At 43.8% G+C, this 20,817-nt stretch overlaps 1 protein-coding gene across 1 annotated transcript in view; it reads left to right on the forward strand.

Annotated features, from left to right (window-relative positions):
- Positions 1-2,641: 2,641 nt before the first annotated feature.
- Positions 2,642-20,817, forward strand: part of PTPN3 (protein tyrosine phosphatase non-receptor type 3) — a 123,686-nt gene continuing 105,510 nt past the window's right edge. Inside the window, exon 1 of the mRNA XM_088793217.1 lies at positions 2,642-2,665. The gene's annotated coding sequence lies outside the window, so the exon portion shown is untranslated. The remainder of the gene's footprint in view (positions 2,666-20,817) is intronic.

The following is a 20,817-nucleotide window of genomic DNA, read 5'->3' on the forward strand; positions in this document are numbered from 1 at the left end:
CCTCATGAATGTTTACTCTCCATAAGACTCATCTGGGCCCCTCTCTTTTCAGAAGCCATTTCTTGATCTCCCCAGTCTGAGTTTAGGGTCCCTGCTTCAGCCTTCCATTTACACCCAATGCATATCTGCGTCACAGCACCTTCAATACCACATTGTGGTTGTCTGTGGGATGTGAGTGTGTGTGTATCTTCCTCCAACGCTGGGTGATGACCTCGTTTCGTTCCTCTCTCCTTCCCCACGGTGCTGGTCCCCAACCAGACTCAAAAACTTTTGACTGACTCGATGGAGTTTTTGAGCGATCTGTAAGAACGGGGATCCAAGTTGTATTGTGTCATGATATTAACAGTGGGCCAGAGAAGATTTAGAAAAGGAAGATGTTAATACTCTAATTGATAATAGCGGCCCTCTTCTCCTCTTTTTCTTCTCCTGTTTTGTCTCCTGCTTTCCTTTCCTCCTCTCTCTTCCAAGCCTACACACATCTTCTTCCTTTTCTTTCTAAGGAAATGTTTCTCAAATTTTGGCGCACCAAAGAATTACCTGGGAAGCCTGCTAAATGCAGACTCCCTGGCCCCGCCCACAGCTCTGATTTCATAGGTCAGAAGTGGGGCCCAAGAATCTGCATCATAACAAGGGTGTCCGATGATTCTGATCCTATTTTGAAAAAGACTCTTACAAACTGTAGGGTTCTTCACCTTCCTTATCTACGAATATTCACTGAGGGAGGTGTGAATGGTGTTACCTACAACATTCTCCATTTCCCAGTCATTATTTCCTGAGTCTACAAACTCAAATCTATCTCACTGATCAGACCTCACACACATTCTGGGTGGTTTGAAGTACGCACTGCACTGCGGTTAAGTAACCTCTTCCCAAACTTTCAGTGCTCTCAAGCATGATGACTTTGTGTCATTACTTATATAAGAACAATAAGTATCGTCATCATCAAAGCCACAATAACTGCCATTTATTAGGTTCCTACTAGGTGCCAGACACTGTGCAAAATACTAGCATTATCTCATCTAATACCCACAGCAACTCATGAGGCAGATACTATCATATCCCCAGTATCTCAATGAGGGAACTGAGATTAGGGAGGTTATGTCCAAGGTCACAAACTTGTAAGTGGTGGAGTCATTTGAACCCAGACTGATCTAACTACAAATCCCCTGGCCTTCCCACTAAGGTTCCTGATTTATTCTCCCACCAAAGATATCCTGTAGTAGTAGTAGTAGTAATAATAATAATAATACAATATTAATATTATACTATTATATAAATTATTATTATATAACATTACATATTATATAATAATAGACATTACTCGTTACTTCAAAATTAATTCCAGAAAGATCAAAGATATAAAAGCAAGAAGATGAAACTGAAAAAGAATTAGAAGAACTTCTAGTGCTCAACAAAATGGATAAAGTCCCCTACAGCCTACCTCTCTCTAATCTCTAATTACAACTAAAAACTATGTAGAAGACATAAAAAAGCAACTACCTGAGGACTCTGAAAAATACACAGAAGCAGACAGAGAGAGAAGGGGAGAAGCTCTCCAGGGATAAGCTTTCCAGGTTTTCCCCTTTTTCCCTGGTGACTTTGACCTGAACACAAGCTCAGACAGACACGTTTCTGCCACCAGGAGGAAAAATGAGGGCCCAAGAGAGAATTTAATTGAAGTTCTAGAAAAATAAAGCTACGTTTGCTTGGCAGATCTGAATTTTGATCCCCAAAATTCATACTCACTACAAATATTTGTTGATTGAATGAATCAATGAACTAATTGTACTGCAGGAAGCTCTGGGTAGAGCAGCTTGTCTGCTCTCTAAGAAAGACGGTAATTACTAAAAAGAGTATCTGCTTTCTAGTCCTCATTTGGTCACTTACTATCTGTGGTTTCTTGGGTAGGTTGCAAGGATCTTTGGGACTCAATTTTCTTACCTGTAAAATGGGCATAATGATACCTGTCCTGCCCTCCTCACAAAGTTATCATGAGGACCAAATGAGATAACATATGTGAAGGTACTTTATATGGGATTCTAATAAGAGCATGTAGATCACCCCTGTCCTGTGATTCAAGAAGGAAAAAAAGTAGATGAACTCAAGGATCAGAGTTCTGTGGTACCTCTCTTCTCAACCAAAGTGTTCTTCTAGAACTGGCAAGGAACAGCGACCCAGTTTTCCCTAAAACCACATCAATGCTAATTGAAGTCTATCAAGGATTGCACTGTCAGTATCAGCAGAACACACTTCATCAGGAAGAAATTATCAGGGTACGAAACATTCATTTTCATTGTGAAATCGTCTGTCTGCTGTGCAACAACAAATTAAGCTCTGGGTGACTATTCCTGTAAAACACGTCCTATGCATAGCATTGCTATTATGGGGTGGATAGACATGGCAAAGAATCAATTAAAACTCTGACACATTAAATGGAGCTCAAAGACCTGTCTCACAGGTTTCCCCAGAGGAAAATAATCATGTTGCATTATACTTTGAAAGCCAACCGAGGCAAGATTTCTGAGACAATTTCTGGGCTTTACAAGACAGACTTGAGCTTTTCTAAATCGTTTTAGAGGATTACGGCATTCAATTCTCCATTAGTCCAAGAGCATCATGGTGGAGCAAGAAGGATTATCTGCGTGCGGACATCCGTCAGAAAACTGTAAGTTTCCTTTAAAAAAATATTTACAAAACGGTGAAAATATGGGCGTGTATATATGTATGCCCATTTGGGGGTGAAAGCAAATATTAAGCAAGTAAAATCAGAGGGATATTAAAACTGGACTTCCTTTTTATTTTTATACTAGGGCTCTCCCGCCAAAGGAGGCAATCATTGTTTAGAAACTGTTTTTAAGGAAGTTCTAGTATTTCAAGAAGAGCCTCTCCAAAAAGAATGAGAGGGTTAACAGTGGAATGTGGATAATGTTTGTGGTTACATCGCTTAAACTGTGCTTCTCTGACGGCAACTAGGAATGTTAATGATAAAAACAACGTGGGTTTTTTTTTTTGTTTTTTTTTTTTGTTAATTCAGACATCTGTGTAAACCATCTTTAGTCTCAATGCCTGAATAACGTCTGAGCCTCAACATGAATAAATATTAATAGAAGTGATTTCGAGGCTCAGGCAGTATATTTTCAGAAGTGTCACCTACAAATGAACTTCAGCACAAATAAAGTGAACAAGACCCAAGTAAAATGAGTGTCATCAATGATCATTGTGGAGAGACAGGTTATGGCCTGCCAATGTGATAGACGTGTCAGGAAGTGGTCTCGGAGACTCCGCTGACCCCAAACTTTGCAGGCTAACTCAAGAGCAAAGAACTAGAGAGAAAAGACAACATGAGAGTGGAGTGTCAACGTCATGCTTCTTAGACATTTTACCAGAGGTGGGGGGAGAGAGATTGGAACCCAGAGTGTAAGGACAAGGCTAGGACTGCCCAGTGACACATTCAGCACTGGTACAGAGCAGGACATTTTTAGAGGAAATGCTGTCATGATGCAGGAACCCATTCAGTTAGAAAAGTAAAAATGCTTGACAATTCTGTTTTTGAAGTCAACCTGCGACATCTTTTCTTTTTAAGTAGGAAGGGGTGCGAAAGAGATTGGAGATTCCCTTTTTAAGCAAGAGTACTGGTCATTATAATTTTTCATAAGGACCTTCTGTTCTTTTTTTGTTTAAGTTGCTCTCTAAATCCTTAAGCTCCCCTCTACTGCTTGGAAAAAATACTTTGCAGATTACATACTCGTGTACATTAAGCTTTCTTAATCATTGCAGAGCAACAGTCTCTCAGAGCCACTGAGGGGAGCTGAGAATGTGCTGGGATCTTGGGGTCCTGCCAAGGTCCTTGGGGCTGCAGGGACAGAGGGTGCCCTGCATTCTGGTCGGTGACCTGCCCTGGCTCCTACCCTTGCCTTCCACCCTCTCCCCTCACATGCATATTCCAGCCACAATGGCTTTCACCTGTGAGTTCATATTTTTAAAAAGTTTCCATTGCTTAAAGCTAACAAAAAAAAAATAATAATAAAATATTATTAAATTATTCAACCTTTTCACTTGACAGAGAGAGGAATTTAACTTCCCAGAGGATTATAATGAGTTTGTTAAAGGCAGACCAGCAATAGAAGTTATCTGTGGATAACTAGTCCTACCTTACTGATCTTCTTTTCCCTTTGTCCCAAGGAGCTGGTAGTATATCTACCTCACCCACCCCCTATCACCACTGAGCTCAACACTCGTATTCAAAGCCTTACCACAATACACCACCTTTGCCTCCAGGATAAAACTTTATACAACCCCTATATACTCAATCCCATTCCACGAACATTTGTTGAGACCTCCGTGCAGCCATGCACAATTCCTGCCCTCAGCTATGTAGACAGCCTGTTTTACTGACAGGCATCTTATAATTGAACTAAGACAGAAATTCCCTTGAATATACTGTATTATTGAAACCCAAGAGAAAGGGGAGGAAAACAGTCTGGCAGTTCCTCAAAATGTTAAACAGACTTACCACATGACCAAGCAATTCCATTCCTACGTATACACTCAAAAGAAGTGAAAACAGGGACTCAAACAAACACATGTACACGCACGCACTATTCTCAATAGCCATATGGCCATACACAGATGAATGTATAAGTTGTGGGATCGCCACACAATGAAATATTATTCAGACATTAAAAAAAACAAAAAACAGGAATTTCTAATACTGCCAGCCTGCAGATGAAAGTCAAAAATATTGCATTGCATAAAAGAAGGTCACATGTTATACGATTCCACATAATATTCCATGCAATGATTCTGAGTATATGAAATATCCAGAATAGAGAAATCCATAGAGTCAGAAAGCAGACTGGTGGTCGCCAGGGGTTGGGGGGAGACCAATGGGGAGTGACTGCTTAATGTGTACAGGGTTTTCTTTTGGGGTGATGCAAGTGTTCTGCAACTACATAGTAGTGATGGTTGCACAGCATCGTAAATGTCTAAATGCCACTGAATTGTTTAGTTTCAAATGGTTAATTTGGTGTTAGATGAACAAGTAGAGGGACCTGAGGAGGCTGGGAGAGACCCAGGAAGCAAGCAGCTCAGGGATCAATGGAGTATCAGCTCATTCAAGCCTGGAATGTCTTTTTGGACTAAATCCTGGGAGAAGTGGGATCACTAGTGAGGACGTTTAAACAGGAGAATGGCTATTCAGAGCTCTGTTTTAGCCTGCACATGTTGAGTGGAGGACTGAACATAGTGGGGAGGGTCCGGAACCATGGACACTGAACATGGGGAGTCTGCTGGCCCAGTGAAAGGGCATAAGAATGTACCAGGATGTAAAATGTCTGCTTGACCAGGTTTGGTTAAGTAATCTGTAATCATCCTCCCCTAAATTTGAACAAAGAAATAATAACTGGGGTGGGAAGTATTAGCCACAACTCGTTTAAAATCAAGTTTTAAAATGGTTTAAGCCCATAGTTTTGCACCTCCTACGAGCTTTGACATCCAACAGAACTTTTAAAGAAAAATGAACCTGCTTCCTCTTTCTCTGAAGATGACTCATGAAGATGTGTCTTTGAACAAATACTTTATCAAGGAAAAAAGCATGGTTTTGATGAGAACAAATTGCAGTCCAAAAATAGATTTAGAAAAGGAGCTATGATCCAAAATTAATACATTTATTTTCTCAGTCAAACTTTGGTCCCTTTAGAAGAAATGTTGCATGCTGGAACTTTTTAAAAATAGACAACGGAATTACTTTGTACTGGGAATAAAAATGTGAATGAAACCGGAATGAAAATCCGATCTGCTCCATATTCACCTAAGTACTAAACTCAATATAACCAATTGGAACCATACCAGACCCATCAAACCAAACTTTAGAGGGGATTCAAAAGATCTCTCTACCTTGTAGTCAGAGTATCTGCCCATCAGCTTCCCCTTGTCCTTCTAGACTGACCAACTGTTCTGAAGGAAATCCCAGGGCTGAGGAGTTTCCCGGACTCAGGATTTCCAGAGCATGTGGGCACCTGGCTTTCACCTCCACCAAAATCCCTTCCAAAATTCCATCTTCGATGGATGCAGGGTCAGTTTCATTTGGAAAGTACGTAGATAACTGCAGCAGTGAAGAGGAGTGAGGAAAAGATGGGCATCATTTGGCATCCATAATGTGGAAAGAAATACATTCAAACAGCAAGAATGTATTTCCCTTGAGTTCTCAGGCTCACAACCTCAAACCTGTGTGCCATGACAGTGATGTATGTGGCTTTCAGGCAGCTGCAAGGGAATGCTTTTCGCCTCCCAAATCATTCACTCAACAAACACCTACTGAGGTCCACCCATTGACCAGGTTTGGGATCAAGTATTGGGATCCAGAGATGAGGATGTGCCCGCCTGACCTTGGGAGATGCTCACGGGCTAGAGGAGATGGACTGAGTGACAACCAAGTCTAACACAGTGTAATTAATAATTAGAACTCCCAGCTTTCAAGAGCCAGACATTTATATACATTATCTGCCATTCTCACAACTGCACCTGAAGGTAGGTATTATTATCCACATTTTAAAAATAAAATAATAAAATAGAAACTGAAGCTCGAAGAGGTGGAACTTGCCCAAAATCACCCAGCTAGCAGTGGCAGAGGCAGGCTGTAAGCCAAGACTGTGAGTGAGGTTGGCTTGATTCCAAAAATTTAGCCTACTGTACTATTCCCAGGTGTCTTTGCATGTGATCCAGGTTAAGATCAAGGTCAGTGGCATTTCTGCCCTTACCTCAGGTAGTCTTAGCCTTTCCTCAGAAAACAACTGTATCTACACTTTGAATTGATAGCAAAATTGCCAGGTTTTAAACATTTATGCTAATGATTGCAGCAGAGTGGGGTGGGAAAAAGCTAGATATTTATGTTTAACTAGCAGACAATTGGAAACTGCTATTAGAGGCTAGATCAAGATGGCATACAGAAAAGAAAACATTAGGCTTCATGACATAGGATTTGGCATTGATTTACTTGGATAAGACACCAAAGGCACAAGCAACCAAAGAAAAAAAGACACAAACTGGACTTCATCAAAATGAAAAAATTTGTGCATCAAAGAATACCATTAACAGAGTGAAAAGGCAACCAATAGAATGGGAAGAAACATTTGCAGACTATGTATCTGATAAGGCATTAATATCTAGAATATATAAAGAACAAATAAAACTTAATGAAAAAATAACACAATTTAAAAATGAGCAAAGTACTAGAATAGATATTTCTCCAGAGATATACAAATATCCAATAAGCCCGTGAAAAAAAAGCTCAACATCACTAAACATCAGGGAAATGAAAATCAAAGCCACAATAGGGTAATACTTCACAGCTGTTAGGATGGCTATCATCAAAAAAACAAAAGCAAAAAGAAAAAACAGAAAAAAACAAGTGTTGGCAAGGATGTGGAGAGATTGGAACCCTTGTGCACTCCTGGGAATATAAAATTGTGCAGCCGCTACAGAAAACAGTATGGCAGTTCCTCAAAAAAACTAAAAATAGAATTACCATATGGTCCAGTAACTCCACTCCTGTCTACGTACCAGAAAGAATTAAAAGCAAGAACATGAAGAAATATTTCCACGCCCACATTCATAGCTGGATTATTCACAATATCCAAAAAACGGAAGCAACGCAAGTGTCCCTTGAAGGATGGATGGGTAAACAAAATGTGTTATACACATACAATAGAACATTATTCAGCCTTAAAAAGGAAGGAAATTCTGACACCTGCTACAACATGGATGAATCTTGAAGACATTATGCTAAGTGAAATAAGCCAGTCACAAAAGGACAAATGCTGTATAATTCCACTCATATGAGGTACTTAGTCAAATTCATAGAGACAGGAAGTAGACTGATGGTTGCCAGGGGCTGGGATGGGTGTCGTGCGGGGCGGCCTGCGAGGTCTCTGCTCCCGCTCCCCACATAAGAACGCAGGATATGGTGAGGCCAAAAAGGAACACCCACGGAGCCATAGATAGGGGAGTCACACCACTATAGTCTCACTGGCGGCTGGGCCAGAGACACAGGAAGCAGGAGCCACACAATCTGCAACCCGCCGTCCTAACAGCAATCCGCGCTTCCCAGCCACCATCATCTTGCTAGCCCCCATTTACTGCTAGCGTAGCCACAGCAGTTATATTAGTGGCCAATGGCTCACTGGTTACAGCGGACGGCCAACTAGCCACAGCTGGTGGCCATCCAATCACAGTTGATGGCCATTTACTACCTGAGCCAGCCCCTTTCCACGTGAGGCCGAGAGCCTGGAAACTGCACTCCTGGCTCTGTCCCCACAGTGGGGGTGGGGGAGGAATGGGAAGTTGGTGTTTACTGGGTACAAAGTTTGAGTTTGAGAATGTGAAAAAGTTCTGCACAAGGGTAATGGTGATTGTCGCACATTCACAACAAATGTGAATGTATTTAAAGCCTATATACCTAAAAATGGTTAAAATGATACATTTCATTATGTTTATTTAACCACATTTTTTTTAAAAAAGATGGCATACAGAGCCCATGCATCTGTTGACCTCAATTTCAACCCAAAATTCCATTTAATGACAGAAAAACTATGCTTAAAAAATTCATTAGCTAGGGAGTTGTTTAATGGGTATAGAGTTTCAGTTTTGCAAGATGAAAATAGTTCTGGAGATGGATGGTGGTGATGGTTGCACAACAATGTGAATGTACTTAACATGTACTGAGCTATACACTTAAAAATGTTAAAATGGTAAATTTTATGTTCTACGTATTTTACCACAATCAAAACTGAAAATAAAAATGCACTAGAACAGTGGAAAGCAAGAATGGGTGCTACCAACCCACTAGAAAATGTGGGGAATTTCTGAATGATAGAAAGCAGTTGGAATCAGATGGATGGAGAAACAGGAAGAAAGAAACTTCAGCTTGAAACCCAGCATACCTTGGAAATCATATGGGTTCAGTTGCAGACCAGCGCAGTAGAGCGAGTCACAGGCGTACCTTGGTGATATCGCGGGTTCAGTTCCAGACCATGGCGATGAAGCAAGCATCTCAGTAAAGTGAGTCCTATCCTGATCTTTCACTTGCCTTCCACTTGTGAAAAGACGCAACACCTGTGGAGTTCAATAAAATTAGGTATGCCTGTACCTGCAAGAATTTCTGCTGTCAAAGAAGGGTCAAAGAAGACAAAAAGTGATTGTCCAGGAGACAACTGGGGTACTCTATAGGAGTGAGCAATGGTATCACCTGGGGAGTGAACTCAAGCATAGATGGCTGCACCCCACCCCAGAGTTTCTGATTCAGTGGAGCTGGGGTGCGGCCTGAGAATTTGCATTTCTAACAAGTTTCCAGGTGATGCTGCTGCTGCTGCTTTGAAAGCCATGATTTAAGAACCACTTTGAGGAGCAGCTAGACCTGTCGGCCCTTCCCTGTCCTTGACCTCATGAGAGACAGACAGCAGCATCTCTCTTAAGTGGAAGTACTGAGTGTAGATTCCGAGGCTCCAGATTTCTAGAAAACTCATGGAGTGGGGGATGAGGAATCTCCCTACTGGAGGCCAGGGTATCTCCTCAACGATGATGAGAGGCAGTGATTTGGACCATTCCTACCACTATCATAAGCTTACCAGACATTTCTACAGTCAAAGGAGAGAAGGCACCCAAGAATTGCCAAATATTTGACGAAAGCCAATACTGAAGAAGAGGAGTACCAGTGCCAAGAAAGAGAATTAATTCACAAGGAAGTAGAATTAACCAAACTAAGAGTTGCTAAAATATGTTTACATTTACTTGCCCAGAGTCACACCGTAAATATTAGAGTCAGAACTGAAAACCCAGGGACCATGTCTTACCCACCAGTGGACCCCAAGCAGGTGAAGTGAGATATACTGGTTATAATTAATTTTAAATGGCCTTCGTGAAATACCATATCACTATGTGCTCAGCCATTCCCTTGTTATTTAGTATTTTTCACTGTTGGCTGTAGTAAACATCTTCATGCATATAGCTTTCTCACTTCTGTTGACTTAGCTCCTTCGCATTATTTTAATACCCCCTGAATGGCATTACTTGGTCCAAGGAGGTAAAAAAATGTTATAGTTATTGCTACTCATTATAGTGTTTACCAAACAGGCTATACCAGCTGACAATGTCATCAGCAGGGTGTGAATATACCACTTTCACCACCACCTCAGGTGGCATGGTGGAATTGTTTGTATAAGTAAATATGTTTGTAAAAATATAATTTAATAGCTATGCAAGTTGGAAATTTGCATCACCAGGCTTGCTGATGAGCTGTGCTTCTGGGAGGCCTTATTCAAGACCTCTTCATTCAGCTCACCTGAACGTGAAGCATTGCCCTCCATCAGGCCAGGCTTTGGACTTCCAAACTATCTGAAGCTTTGAAAGGAGCTTTCATCTACATCCTGCACTGAATGCCACAATATTTTGGCTAGGTTTTCTTTTCCACTTTACCAGCTGACTCTCTTGCATGAATTGGAATGACTTTTAAGCCAGGCACCCTGTAGCCCTGGTCTGTGAAACTAATGCTTCTCAGATTTTATTGTGTCTACAAAACACCTGGAAATCTTGTTAAGTAAAGATTCTGATTCAGTGGGCTTAGGGCAGGGCCTAAGAGTCTACCAGCCTCTCAGGCGATCCTAATGTTCCTCATCCTAAGACTCTAAGAAGCCTTTGTTTCTTAGACAAATCAGACAGCAAACAAAACCCAGACTATCCCCATCGAAACCCTCAAATTCCAGCTCAGTCCCTGACAGCCTCGAGGACTTTGGTCTAGTCAAGCCCTCTCTGAGCCTCGATTTCCCCATCTGTACAATGAAAGGATGATGTTAGACACTGAGTCCCTTCTATGGTTCTCATTTCCATCTTGGACTTCTTTGGCTCATTTCTACTATTTTCACATAATGTTTATTCAACAAACAACATTAGAGCTCCTGAGGATGAGCCCAGGTTCCTTTTTAAACACCAGGAATGTGAGAATCAACAACATACATAGTAGTCCCTGCTTGTGTGGGAGATCAAGTCTACTGGGAAAGAGAAGTGAATTAGAGCTGGGAAATAGTTGGATAAGCGTTTTTGGTAGGAAAAGCTCAAGGTGCCATGGGAACCAAAACAAAATGGACCTCACCTAGACCAATGGGCATCAGGAGGGACTTTTTAAAGGATGTCATTACTCAATTGACCGCAGAAGGATGACAGGTGTGATTCAGGTGACTTTGGACAAAGGAAGTGGGATTGTGTTCCAGGCAGAGGAGAAGGCACGGCAAAGGCCCAGGGCAAGAGAGAGTATGGGACTTTCAAGATGCTGAAAGAGGACCGTGTAGACAGAGCATGGAAAGGACCAAAAAGTGCTGCAAGGGGAGCAGGAGATGCCACAGGGTACAGAGGGTTATGGGCCTTGAGTGCCATGGACTTGGCTGTTTATCTAAGGGTGACAGCAGGCCCTTGGGTGCCTAAAGAAGGATTGGAACAGACCTGGATTTCATGAAGGTTGTTTCTATGATGCTTCAGTATGGAGATTAGACTAGAAGGGACAAGATCGAATGTGAGGACACCATAAAAAAGATTTGCAAGAGCCCAAGCAAGAGATGATAAAATCCTGGGCTAGGCCTGCAGCAGTGGGATATGGAAGTCTTGGGTGTATCAAGGCAGATGTAGGCGGTAGAATTGAAAAGGCTTGCTTCAACAGGGGGTGGGGGGTGGGGGGTGAGGAGATAAAAAAAAGTACATGAATCTTAGTGGCTTACAATAATGAACATTTATTTCTTACCCATGGATCTATGGGTCAGCGAGGCTCAACCTAGCTCTGCTTTGCTCAGCTCCAGGCTACAGGTCAAGTTCAGGTCTGACCCACATCCCTCCCGTTCAGGGACCTGGGCTGAAGGAGCAACAGCTGTCTGTGGCGTGCTCTTCTCACAATGGATGGCAGGAGTACCGTGGGAAGCAGAAACACAAATGCCTCCGAGCACAATGCCACTAGAGCCTCTATTGGGACGGCCACAGTCATTCTTTCATTCAAAGCAAGACCCATGAATAAGCCCAAATCAGTGGAGTGCAGAAGTGTACTCTGCTCCCAGACAGAAAGGGAAGGGAGAGCATTTGTGAAACAATAATATAGCCTAGCACAGGGAATTAAGCCCAAGCCCAGGTAGATGGTGGGGCCACTTACTGAAATAAGGAACACATAAGGAGGAATATGTGTTTGGATAGGGGTGCAGAGAGAAAGTGAATTCCACCCTGGGGCATGTTGAATGGAGTTGCCACTGAGATGTTCAAGCGGAGTCTCAAAGAAGCAGTTGGCTAAGTGGTCCAGAGCCCAGGAGAGAAGTATGGGCTTAAGTTATTTATCTGTGAGTCATCAGCACCGGGTTGGCCATAAGAGGGGATGAGATCATCCAGGGAGAATTTGCAGAGTTAGAAACAGGACAGGCCTAGCCCAGAACACTCAGGAACTTCAAGGAATGGTTCTTGAAAGAGAGGGTCCTGCAAAGGAGATGGAGCTGACGCCAAAGACAGCAAAAACATTGAATTCTGGAAGCCAAGGGGCAGGAGTATTTCAAGAAAGGGAAAGTGGGTGAGTGTCAAAAACTGGAAAAGTCCAATAGGTCTGACCCCTGGAGATTGATTTCGGTAGAGTTGGGTGATCAGAAGCTAGAGTCTGAGGCAGCAAACAGAGATGGCTCATTCAGAGAAACTCAACAACCTGGCACCTGCCTCTACTTCTGGATCAAGGAAGGCATAAGGAGACATATCTACTACCACCCCTCGCAAATCAGATTTACGTAAGCTTTTTATCAAAGCACAACAGAAAGATGCACAAATCATAAGTGCACATAAGTGCACAGCTCAATGCATTTTCACGAGATGAACCCCCATACAGTAACCAACACATTAAACAGCACCCCAAAAGACCCAAAAGCCCTCCATTAGCCCCCTTCACGAAACCTCTTCCCCACTCCAACTTTGAAAAGATGCCAGTGCAATGTGAGATCATCTGGGAACCTTGCTGAACCTGAGGTTCACTAGTTCCAAACTCACTGCTCCTCTCCACCCCAGCCTTTCTCCAGGGAGGCTCTCTCTCTCTTTTGTTGGTTCATTCATTCTTCTCTCCGTTCATCACCTATTCAGTAAACTTGAATTGAAGTCCTGGTGTCATACACTCTACTGGGGGCAGGGAGAGAATGTACATGTGAGTAACACCAGGCCGTACGCTTGAAAAGACAGACACGGTAGGTAATTGCCGTCCAATGTGATAGTTGTAATAATAGAGGTAGTACTGTATGGGAGTGAGAGTGTGGGGACACATGCACTCGGGAGCAAGTACTTCAGAAAACAATTGAAATTGTGTGGGCAGCATCAACAGACCTTCTAAGTCATGGATGGGCTGGTACGGGACTGGTTTTTGCTTCATGTCACGGACTTTTCCCGGGGGTGCCCTTGGTGGCTCACCACTCCTTGCAGGCATATTGGCAGTCTCTCCTTTCAATCTAACTACACCACTGACAGTGCTGCAACTGGACGGTAGAGGGCGCTAAAAGATTGTGCTTGATGCAAACGGCCCAGTACTTCCCCAATCCATGAAAGCTCTGTCATGAAAGCTCTGGAAGATGAAGAAATAAATGAAGGCCAGAGAAGGGAAGAGATGTGTCCAGGATCACACAGCTGCTCAGCAGGAGAACGAGCACATCCCGCCAGGCCCATGCAATTTACTCCGTAATGCTCTAAATTTTCCACAACTGTCAATTTGTATAATTTAGAGTAGTTCTAGAAACATTATCCTTTTAAAAAAGAAAAAAAAAAAAACCACTTATTTGTTTGTTTTTGCCACGTAGAGGCATATTTCTCTTTATAAATTTCTTACATATTAACGTTGAGTCGTGCTTTCTCTTTCTTCCTAAACCTGAGGTTGGTGTCATGTTCCTTTGGGGAAGTGCAATAGTTCAGAGTTTGGGCTTTGGTTCATACGTCTGGATTTGAATGCAAGCTCTGCCTCTTCTTCTTGGTCTCCAAATGACCCTGGAGGCATTTCTGAACGACTTGGAGTCTCTGGACTGAATCTGTCAAATCAGGTGATGACTATATACATAACCTCACAAGGTTATGTGAGTTAATGCAAATGAAATGCTCTGAACAATTCCTGGCAAAGAGTAATTGCTCCATCAATGTGTGCTCTTCTTCTCAATCTCCTGACTGATCAGCACTGGTCAGCCACCCCACCCTGTGACTCTGTGGGTGGGGTGTCCAGCCATGTATTCTCCAGCCCTTGGAATCAACAGGTTTGTTGGGTTTCGAGTCCCAGTTCTGCCCTGTCATTTATAGGCTGTGTGGTTATGAGCAAGTCCCTCACTGCCCTGAGCCACAGTTTCCTCATTCCTCCAATAAGGCTGATAATATCACTATTATTACTACGTCTTCCAATGCAGCAAGAATTCCTTTAGTTCAATAACTATTTTCTGATGCCCTACTATGCCCTAGGCCTCGTGCTGGGTACTGGAGAGAATGAGACAAATAGGTCAAAGTCATTGTTTAAGGATCTGGTAGTCCAGTGGAGTAGACAGGCTGGTGATCATACAAATTACCAAAGATTATGACGACTACAAGAGAAGGAGCACTAGTTAGGGAGTTCCAGGAAGTCTTCCTGGAGGAGGTGAAATCTCAGTTGGCTTTTGAAGGATGAACGAGAGTTTGCCAGACTCATCTTTCTTTAAAGTCAATGGAGAGCGTTTGTAGAATCAGGAGTCCCAAGTGGGAGGTCTTTTTCACATACCAGCCGGAGATTTCCTTCTGGACCCCAGACCCACTCTACCCAGTCTCCCTCTTTTCTCCCAGACACTCCTCTGAGGGAGGCAGGGGGGTCTTGGTAGGCTGGTGAATGAGACTGGCTTTAGAAGGAAAGGAGCCTGAATCAATACAGTTGGGAAAGGGTGGAAGCCCACAGATCACTTGGAGATGGGGGCACCCTGACTAGCACCTGTCCCAGGCGAATGTCATACAAATCTAGGCTCTGCTGCATCCCTCTGCCAGCAGAGTGAGCTAGAAGATCCTGCCCTCTAGTCTACCTCCTGGGTACCCACACCAGGCATTACCATTCACATCTCCATGATTCTGCCTCTGCCTAAATTGTTCTCTCTCGTTCTTTCTCTGCCCCCTCAAATTCTACCTGTCATATCCTCTGGGAAGCATCTGTTGCCCGCCACTGCAGGCATAGTGGTCCTTCCGGTACTTTCAGTGTTACCCAGAGTTACTCCATCATCACGCTGCATTCTCGGGCTCTCGCTCCCATTAAGCCGTGAACTCCCTGCAGGGCCACACTGTGCCTGGGTCACTTTCTGGATCCCCAGTTCCTAGCACAGAGCCAGACTCAGAGGACCTCGCTCCGTCAATGTTTGCAGAATTGAATTGAACTGCACTGAACTGAGCCCAGAATTCCTGACTCTTTCCAGTCAATGTTTTTGTTTACTTGTCTTGGCAGGAAGCAGAAGGCACACTCAAAGAGGTAATTGGAGAGCATGTAATGAACAAATGATTTAGAGGTCTGGGTAGGAATAAGGGAAATAAAGATGATGGAGTGCCCAGAGACTAGCTGCTGTGGGAAGCTGTTGCCCCTTGGCCTGAAGGGGCAAAGGAAGGGAACTGGTGCAGAATGTGGCGAAAGCTACAGCCAGCAGAGAAGGGCTGCCCAACAGGAGCTATGGAGGCAGCCACTGCCAAACCACAGCCTGGCAGGGGAGCTGGGGGAATCAAAGCCCACCCTCTCTCCTCCCATCTCTCTCCTGCTGTTGACTCCTACTGGTTGGACCCAGATGGAAGCCAGGGACCACAGGAGCCCAGATGGTACAAGCCACAGAAGGCAGCTTCCCTGAGTGCAGAGCAGAATGAGTAAAAAGTAGAGAACAGATCTAGATAGAGAAATGGGGAATATCCGGCCTGAGTGGTTTTCCCCAAAATGTGGCCCACATTGCCTCTGCATCAGAACCACTTTGGGAGCTTATTTAAAAAGTGGACTCCTGGGCTCCAGCCTACATCTACTAAATTAAAAAATCTATTTGTGGCTCCTGGGGATCTGTATTCTTAGGAAGTTGTCCTGAGGTGCTCAGGAATTACCTGAGTGTCTCTGGAAAGTATGGAATTATGGGAATTTTGAACATGGTTAATTCATAATTTGAACCAATAGAGTCACCCCAGGTATGGAGAGTGACAATACTGGTTCTCCATCTATGACTTCTAAAGGGTAAGGGGATCTCATTCATTCATTCATTCATTCATTCGTTCATCCTTCCAACATTAGATGCATGTGCTAACATCTGGGCCCTGTGGCGGGTATTGGCAACACAAAAGTGAACAAGGATGGTTCCTACTCACTTAGATGACCTCTTAGGATAACCTCTTAGATGCCATGAAGAGATTCTTCCGGGGCTCCAAAAGTCATCCCTACCACGTGGGGATGACTCATCAGTGCTTCTGCAAGCACCAGCTCTGAGCAGGCAAAATAACAAACCAAACCCATAATTTCAACCACCATCACACAACTTATGAAACCCAAACACATCTCTCTCCTTAGTTTGGGTGTATAGCTGCCTATGAGGCATACACTTGCAGGCCCCACCGTCCCCCTTGATCCACATGACCCTAAGGGGACTTATCTGCCATCCTGTCCTTCCCCCGTGGCACCCAACCTCAATGAGTGGTGTCATCATCCACCCTGTTATTTAAGCAGAAACCTGGGAGCCATTTTCGACATCTCTCTCTCCCACCCTCAGCGACCAGGTCTATCCATTCAGCCTAACTCTCCTATTCCTTCACTTCTCTAGGTTTCCACCAGAACATCAGGGCGTCTTCATTATTCCTCCTTTTTTACTGCAATGTCCTTTCCTAAATCCTTGTTGCCAGAGAGATATTTTAAATATGCAAACATGTCAGTCCCCTGCTTAAAATCTTCAATGCTCCCCCGTGCCCTCAGGACCTCGTCCAGACTCCTTGCTGAGCTCATGAGGCTCTCCACATCTGGCCAGACCTGAGTTTCTACCTCATTGCCCATCACTTCCCACCCCCGCCCCACCCCACGCACCTTTACACTCTCATCATAGTTTTTAAGTTCATGCACTTGCTCACCTTTCCCCAGAATGTCCCCTCCTTCTAGACCTGAGCCACTGATCCTTGCCTATCAAAACTCATCTCAAGTGTCATCTTATCCTTGAAATCTCTGACCCACCAAACTGGATTGATTAGTCTGTACTCCCTCCAGGGTCTTGCTCTCATTTCTCTGATAGATTGTATCTCACCGCCGTGGAACAGTCACTCTGCTCTCTAGAAGAACAAGGATCCGTCAGGCCTAACTTGCCATCAGATCCCAGGGCTTCCCAGGCACCATGGGTGGGTGCGTGGGGAAGTGAACAGAGTGACTGAATTGACACAAGTCTCTTGCACGAAAAGAGAGGACCTAGGGTAGACTGCTTCATAAAATTCAGTGATTTTAACAGCAGTTCCATCTGCTTCCACAGCTAGTAGAATGGACCTTGCACGACGCCATGCTCTGTGCCAGTAGAGCAATCGGGGACAATCTCTGCCCTCGAGGGCCTTGTGATGATAAGGGAGACATCTCTTAGGCTTTCTCAGGTTGCAAGGAAAAGACATACTCAAGATTTTCAGATACTGATATAACTACCTAGATTAAGATACTTCCTGTATGGAAAGGTTTCTTGTCTGGAAGTAAGGAAGTATGAGAACCCTCCTAGCAGCAACCCAGCCCCTCTGAAATAGCACCTCCAATGCAGAGATGTCAGTGACCTCATGGAGGATAGAATTAAAGTTCCTTGTATCAGTCAGCTGTTGCCCCAACAATACTGTATAATAAACCAACCCCCAAAAAACAACCATTTATTCACAGTTTGGGTCAACTTCACTTTTTTCTCATTCTCCTGTGACCAACAGTCTTTTTATGGCAGAAACATAAGTGCAACAGGGAGGAGCTTAACCACACAAGCATATTTTAAGCCTCTAATTGCATCACAGCTGCTAACATTCCATTGGCCAAAGCAAGTCACATGGCCAAGCCCAAAATTGAGCAGAGAGAAGAAGCCCATTTACTTCTAGTATAAACTACTTCAAGGTCACATGTCAAGGAGCATGGATGCAGGGAGGAGGGAAGAATTAGGGCCAATGCCATCTACACAATCTACAACACTCCTCCTCACTTTTCTGGAAAGAAGTCATCTTAAAAGCAGATATGAATGACTCCTTTTTTTTTTTTTAATCTCCTCACATATAAACTCCATAAAGTCAAGGACTTCACTCTTTCCCCAGAACCTAGAACAGTGCATGGTATATAGTGGTACTTATCAATATTTGTTGAATGAATGAATGCCTCTTGCTGCCTCCTCCTCACATGCTCACTTCCCAAGAGATGGCATCTGATGGGATAGATTTATTAACACCAAATACAGTGCTGACTAAGGAGTTTGGACTTTATCCAGTAAGGAGGCCATGGGAGCCATTGTAAGTTTTCAAGCAGAGGAGTAACTTGTTCAAACCTGTGCTTTAGCAAGATTAACCTGTTACCAGTATTCCAAGAAAAAGAGAGGAAGCTGGGAGACCAGTTGGGAGGCAATTTGTAAGAGCCCTGGTGAGAAAAAAGGAGGGCCTAAAACAGAAGGTGGAGTTGAGGAAGGCTGTGAGAAATAATGTGGGGATGAATGGAGAGAACGTGTCATTTCCTTAGATGGCAAGAGAGGGGGACGTCTTGGGGCTTGAAGCCCAGGCAACTGGACACAGTCAATGGATAAGGAGCAGGCTTGTGGGATGGAGCTGGTCTATTAGTTCGGGACGGTTAAGTTTGAAGTGTTTGTGGGACATCCAGCTGGACGTATCAAACATTCTGAATGTTTGTGGCATCAAACATTCAGAACTGGCCCTCAAGAGATTTCTCTTTAATGTCTCAATCTATTTATTCATATCACATTTACACATATTGCATTATCATACATGTTACAAATGTTATATTTACATATAATACCCACTTAGACAAACTCTTCTAAACTTGCTGGACACCACCACCAGCTAAGGACCAGGCTAGCAGCGTGTTGTGGGTTGTGGGGTTTTCATAAGTCTCTGCGTGGAAGGAAAGGGGGCAAAGGACAGCAGCAGGAAATGAGATTCAGAGAGAGACACCTGACCACTGCCAGGCACGAGCACTTTTCTTTCCCTAGGAGTTTAAACCCCACCAAAGGCAGCCCCTGACTTTCATACATCCGATTCACAAATATTTATGAATCCCATCTCTGTGCCAGGCACTGTGCTCGGGGCCAGACACTGGAAGGAATAAAAAAACATCCCTGTCCTTGAGGTCAGGGCAGGGGGTATAGACTTCTGGACTTCGAAACTACCACCAAGTGATACAGGGGTGTGGATCAATGTTCTGTGGATGTTAAAAACAGGGGCTGGTCAATTCTGTCTGACTGGAGGGTGGAAGATAGCAACAGACACCAAACGTTCAGGAAAGGTCCAGGTGGATGGGGGTGGACAATAATAAAGAACCTTCCAGATATAGTGCACAGCTTGAGCCAGGGCTAGTGGCAGAGGTGAACCAGCAGGCTGCATTTATGTTCTGGAACAGCTGACACTTGGGGGCAGGAGGAGAAGGAGGAGAAAGGCCAGGGGAAGGAGAGACCAAGGTGATGTTGGGCTCAAGTCATGCATGGCTTTGAACAGCAGGGGAAGGAAGTAGAAATGTAGCCAGGGTTTCCTGTGCCTGAAACGTGTTAGGGGGTCCCAAAGGTCTGGTTAAGGGTCCCAAAGGTCTGGTTAAGGGGTCCCAAAGGTCTGGTTAAGGGGTCCCAAAGGTCTCCCTTCCTTAACAGAACACGATAACTCATAACGAATCCTGCTTATCTAAAAATAGATAAAATATTTTAATCCCTTGCATGACATATTCATGATCAAAGGATTACGAATCCTGGGCATGGTGTTTTCAGTTTCAAAGTGCCATCACCCTCCTTACCTCATTTAGTCCTCACAGCATTTGAGAGGCAGATGTTACCAACATCTGATTGACTGATGAGACATTTAGACTTAGAAGGAGTCCCTAACAAATACTTCTCACAGTAATTCCAAAAGCCTGTCAAACTAAGGAGGTGTGTGTTCTCTGTTCTAGGAATGAGAAAAGTGTGTTTGGCTGACAAATGACTTTCAGAGAATTGTGTTGGTTGGGCCAGTGCTTTCCAAATGCCCTTTAGTCTGTGGACCAGCTGCATCAAATACATCCAGGAGTTACCTAATAATGCTTTTTAAGTCTCCACCTCCAGGGCTTTGCAGATTTGGCAGGACCAGGAATTAATGTCATGAACAAGCCTTCCAGGTGATTCAAAGGCAATAGCCTTTGAATCACCTGGAAGTCAGCTAGAAAATTGGTCACTTGGTCTTTTTTGGTCACACAATAACTTGAGGCCCTGCTGGTGATAATGTGTTCTGTAGGCCACCTGCCTTAGCATCACTCAGGTGGCTTAATAGCAATGAGGTTTGCTGGACCCAACCCAGACCTACCAAATCAGACTACCCAGAGGGGGGGTCCTGGAATCTGTATTTTAAACAAGCTCCCAATATCTGCATGTTCATCTATTTACAAATATCTCTTAAGGTCTTGTTATGTGATAGATACCATTCCAGGCATGGGGGTGCAATGGTGAACAAGACCCACAATACCCCTCTCCTAAAAACACTTGCACTCCCCTAAGGACACTCGCATTTTGGCTCAACTTTTTGAAATCTGATGTTTGACAACTCCTGCCTTAAAATAATGCAGGGGCT

This window comes from Rhinolophus sinicus, chromosome 16 (genome assembly GCF_057876585.1).
Source record: "Rhinolophus sinicus isolate RSI-liver-muscle chromosome 16, RSI-T2T, whole genome shotgun sequence".
NCBI lineage: Eukaryota > Metazoa > Chordata > Mammalia > Chiroptera > Rhinolophidae > Rhinolophus > Rhinolophus sinicus.